This window comes from Mus pahari, chromosome 7 (assembly GCF_900095145.1).
Source record: "Mus pahari chromosome 7, PAHARI_EIJ_v1.1, whole genome shotgun sequence".
In the NCBI taxonomy this organism is placed as follows: Eukaryota; Metazoa; Chordata; class Mammalia; order Rodentia; family Muridae; genus Mus; species Mus pahari.
The window spans coordinates 81,956,161-81,961,816 of record NC_034596.1 but is presented as its reverse complement, the minus strand read 5'-3'; positions in this window follow the sequence as shown (position 1 = coordinate 81,961,816).

Sequence of the window (5,656 nt, the reverse complement as noted above, 5' to 3'; positions counted from 1 at the left end):
TGTCCTGGAACTCACTCTGTAGACCAGGCTGGCCTCGAACTCAGAAATTTGCCTGCCTCTGCCTCCCAAGTGCTGGGATTAAAGGTGTGCGCCACCACCACTGCCCCGCGGGCTTCCTCTTGACAGCCAAAGATGTAGCTTTTCGGGATAGCTGATTGACCTAGGAGCCTCTTACATCGCCACATAATTTCCCAGCACCAAGCAAGCCTGTGTGGAGATCTGATTTTGGCTGCTGAGACCAGAAACAGGGCCCCTGCTTCACAATCAGGCCTCCTCTCGGTCCAGCTGTTGGCACGGCAACACAGCTCCCACCTCCACTAGTCCTTGGTAACTAAAGGCAGCGCTCAGCTCTGCATCAGCTCCCAACAGCTGGGCTGTAGACCCTGATGGCTCCAAAGAGAAAACACACGTAGGAAGCCCAAATGTCCGTGAGCCTTTCCTCCCCCACCTCCTCATGATCACTGACTCTCGAGCATCCCTTAAACACTCATCCATCCGGGGCTGTGCCCAACAGCCTCACTTCTCCCTGAGCTTGGATTTCTGGTTGTGATGCTCTGAGAGAGAGTGGGAATGTGGTTTGAAAGTCCCAGCTTCCAGGCGGTGGCACTTCTCATCTCCCTAGGAGACGTCCCTGCTCTTGTGGGGAGGCAGAGAACATGACACAGGTCACCAGCCTGTGACACCTCATGTATCGGATTGTCCTATGCGTAGAACTCTGAGAGGGACAGGGAGAAAGTCTCACTTCTTTTTTTTTTTTTTTTTTGGTTTTTTTGAGACAGGGTTTCTCTGTATAACCCTGGCTGTCCTGGAATTCACTTGGTAGACCAGGCTGGCCTCGAACTCAGAAATCCGCCTGCCTCTTCCTCCTGAGTGCTGGGATTAAAGGCGCGAGCCACCATGCCCGGCTCTCACTTCTTATCCGGTAGAGAGATGGGGACAGGTAAAAGGGAGACTCAGGGTTGGAGATGGGCCTTGAAGGATGGAGGGTCTCACAGGGAAAGGGAAAAATACTCATCACCCCAGGCTGTGGCTTCAGTGTGCCCTCCAGAATTAAATTTAAATGTAAAAAGTTAGATAATGCGGTGATTTGAATAAGGAATGGCCACCATAGATTTATGTGTCTGCATGGTTGGCCATAGATAGTGACACTATTAGTGTGTCCTTGTTGGATTAGGTGTGGCCTTGTTGGAGGAAGTGTGTCATTGTGGGGCCGGCTTGGGGTCTTTTTTTTTTTTTTTTTTTTTGGTTTTCCGAGTCAGGGTTTCTCTGTGTAGCCCTGGCTGTCCTGGAACTCACTCTGTAGACCAGGTTGGCCTCGGAACTCACAAATCCGCCTGCCTCTGCCTCCCGAGTGCTGGGATTAAAGGTGTGCGCCACCATGCCTGGCTCAGCTTTGGGGTCTTATATGCTCAAACTATACCCAGTATGAGACGCAGTCTTCACTTCTGCTGCCTATGCATCAAGATAGAGCATTCCTGGCTTCTCCTGCCCCATGCTTCCTGGATGCCGCCCTGCTTCCCACCATGGTGATGATGGACTGAGCCTGTAAAACTGTGAGCCAGCCCCAGGGAACTGTTTGCCTTTATAAGAGTTGCATTGGCCAGGCGTGGTGGGGCACGCCTTTAATCCCAGCACTCGGGAGGCAGAGGCAGGCGGATTTCTGAGTTCGAGGCCAGCCTGGTCTACAAAGTGAGTTCCAGGACAGCCAGGGTTATACAGAGAAACCCTGTCTCGGGGGAAAAAAAAAAAAAAAAAGAGTTGCATTTGTTGGGCTGGAGAGATGGCTCAGCAGTTAAGAGCGCTGACTGCTTTTCCAGAGGTCCTGAGTTTGATTCCCAGCAACCACATGGTGGCTCATAACCATCTTTAAAGGGATCCAATACCCTCTTCTGTTGTGTCTGAAGATAGCTACAGTGTAACTCACATACATAAAATAAAGAAATAATTAAAAAAAAATATATATATATAAAGAGTTGCCTTGGTCATGGTATCTCTGCACAGCAATAGAGCCCAAACTAAGACAGATAAAATCTCAAGTCTGTAGCTTCTAAGTCACTGTATATCAATTCATATAGTCCAGGCTAGCTTTGAACTTGAGATCTTTCTGCCTCAGCCTCTGGGGTGCTGTAGTACATACCACACTTAACATATGTTGGTAATTTAAACTGCAGCACATTGAGAAGAGGTAATGGTGATGGGGGCTGTGACATGCTCCCTATTCCCTCTTGTCTCCTTCCCCACCATGTCACAGCAAGAAGCCTTGCCTATATTCAATCCCCCCTCCCTCCCTCCCTCTCTCCCTTCCTTCTCTTCCATCCCAGTCTATTAAAATTAACTATAATAGAAACAAATATGTGTGAGTATGGTGACTCACACCGAAAGTTCCAGCACTCGAAAAGGCAGTTGGATTTCTAAGTTTGAGGCCAGCCTGATCTACATAGTGAGTTTCAAGACAGCCAGGACTACACAGAGAAACTCTGTCTCAGGAAGTCAAACCAAAAAATCTGTATAAAGCAACATTGCTTGTCATACAGTTCCCAGGGATTCTCATGGAAACTAGCCATGGACACACTGGCCCTGCTTCTCAGAGCCCGCCTGTCTTAGTCAGGGTTTCTATTCCTGCACAAACATCATGACCAAGAAGCAAGTTGGGGAGGAAATGGTTTATTCAGCTTACACTTCCACATTGCTGTTCATCGCTGAAGGAAGTCAGGACTGGAACTCAAGCAGGTCAGGAAGCAGGAGCTGATGCAGAGGCCATGGAGGGATGTTCTTTACTGGCTTGCTTCCCCCTGGCTTGCTCAGCCTGCTCTCTTATAGAACCCAAGACTACCAGCCCAGGGATGGCACCACCCACAAGGGGCCTTTCCCCCTTGATCACTAATTGAGAAAATGCCTTAAAGCTGGATCTCATGGAGGCATTTCCTCAACTGAAGCTCTTTTCTCTGTGATAACTCCAGCTGTGTCAAGTTGACACAAAACTAGCCAGTACACTGCCCATCCCAGGTCAACTTGGCAGTCCCACACCATCCATGCGTCTGTCTCATGGTTTCAGTGTTGCTGGCATTACTGTTTTGGGTTTTTAAAGATGTATTTATTTATTTTATGTATTCACCATTGCTCTCTTCAGACACACCAAAAGGGCATCAGACCCCATTACAGATGGTTGTGAGCCACCATGTGGTTGCTGGGAATTGAACTCAGGACCTTTGGAAGAGCAGTCAGTGCTCTTAACCACCGGGCTCTCTCCAGCCCCAGCATTACTGTTTTAACCATTTTCTTTACAGGTTGACATCATCTGAAGCTTTCCCCTGGGACCCTTTTCCTTTTCCTGTGCCCAGACCTAGCTCCTGTCTCATTTCTTTCCTTTTCTTCCCCTTTTTAGGGTCTCATATAGCCCAGGCTAGCCTCTGACTTGCTATAGATAGCCTAGGTTGGCCTTAGACTCCTAACCTTTCTGTCTTCCTGTCTGAGTGCTAGGATTAGAGCAATGTCCCACCATGCCTGGCTCCCTGAATTTCTTCCTAACCCCTGAAGGTTTGTCAGCACCACATTGCTGCCGCCTGGTAGCTATCCTTCACTGAGACAGAGGGCACGAGAGCTGGCTAGGATGGGAACCATGGTGTCACATCCGGCTCGGCCACAGACTGGCCGGGTGGCCTTGAGTGACTCACTCACTGAACACTGAGTCACGTCACACATCAATTTGCTCATTTGTTAAGAAACAAAGAAGGAGTCAAGCCTTTGTGTGTGCCCCAACCCCGTCTCATTGCCAAGGGCAGGTGGTGCTGAGTCCCTGGGACCCACCCCCCCTGTCACATTTGACTCTCCCTTCAGGGCCCCACAGACGTATTGGGGTCTACTGCTCTGCCCTTTGCTAACTGGTCTTCACCATTGTCCTCTGGGAGGCAGGCTCTCGTGGATTCCAGGCTGTCCCTGAACTAGTCATGGGGAGGATGCTGGCCGGTCTCCACCTCCGGATCTTTTTGCTTTTCTCCTCCTAGGGATGCAGGGATGTGCCTCCACACCTGGCCTTCACTATGCTTCTTTGACAAGCTCTCTTTCGTTCTCCCCTCTCAGTCACCGTGACTACATCATGCTTTGTTGCACTGTCATGGTGGTCTTTGCCGGCGAATATAGACTCAGGACCAAGGCCATCCAGCCCTGGCAGTCGCTCTTATGAGTGGAAAGTGTGTGTGCATATTCCGCTGCTGATGTTTCTGCTCCGTGCTTTGTACCCCAATCCCTGCACAGCCTGGGGAGCTGGGCAGATTGGGGAGGGAGAGAAGGAAGCAGCAAAGATGAAGGAGAAGGCCTTGCTTAGAGCATCCCTAAGGTCCAGCAACCGATCGGTGAAAATCCTGGGGTCTTTCCAACAGGTTTCCTGTTTTGCTCAGTCGGGGTGGAGTTAATTTCTGTCACTCACCACCAAAGAAATCCTGAAGAATTTGGAATGAGCAAGCTGGAGCCAAGAACAAAGTGTTGGCACATGGTATATAGTATAAGGTGCATTCCAGGGCCAGATATGGTAAAACCTTGATTGCCCAGAGGTCACCAGCATGACCTGCTTGTCCAGACAGTGCACCATGGAAACCCCAGAAGGGAAAAGGGGGCTTATTATGTTTGTGCCTTCCCAAAGGGAGGGGAACAGGAGGTGTAGAGACAAGTTGGAATATCAAAGGCAAATGCAGAATGAAGTTGGGGTCTGGCCAGGGACCAGAACACAGGGAAGCTGAAGCCAAAGAGGCCAGACCCAACGGATGCAGAACATGTGCTTAAAGCGCAGCGTTGCCAGGGGACCGATCAGGCATCCGGAAACCTGGTGGCACCAACACACTGGACGGGGAGCCACCTCCTCCCGGATCCCCTCTCACCCAAACCCTAGCGGTAGTTTCTGTTCTTATGCTCACACAAGTAGAGGAAACAAGAGGTCTTTCTTTCCCTGTTTTTAATCAGGTAAGAAAGTAAAAATGAAGTGTGCCCTCCAAGGTGGGGCAAATGGCTGCCTTTGATGCCTGCACTTTGAAAGTCTTGTCTACCGGGGGCTGTCTACACTGGTCTTCTTCCCGGAACAGGTGGAGGTTCTTTTAGAAGCCATCCTTACCCATAATCCAGTCTGTTACAACCAGATGCATAGATGCAATGATATGTATAAAAAGGATAATGAGATGGATTAGCTGTGCTTTAGCTATCTGGGGTTCAAATAGTGGAAAGTGAAACCCTAGTCCTTAAAGTTGTTTACTGACCTCCACACACACACACACACACGCACACACACACACACACACACACACAGAGGTGCGGGAACCCACACAGAGAGACTAAATAAATAAATACATACATAAATTTAACTTAATTTAAAAAGTATGTGCAGGCCTGGAGAGATGGCTCAAGAGTTTAAGAGCACTGGCTGTTCTTTCAGCGGTCCTGAGGTCAACCACATGGTGGCTCATAACCATCTATACTGGGGTCTGATGCCCTCTTCTGGTATGTAGGCATACATACAGGCAGAATACTGTATGTATTAGTCAGGGTTCTCTAGAGTCACAGAACTTACGGATATGCTCTATATAGTAAAGGAATTTATTGATGACTTACAGTCTGCAGTCCAAATCCCAACAATGGTTCAGTAGTAGCTGTGAATGGAAGTCCAAGG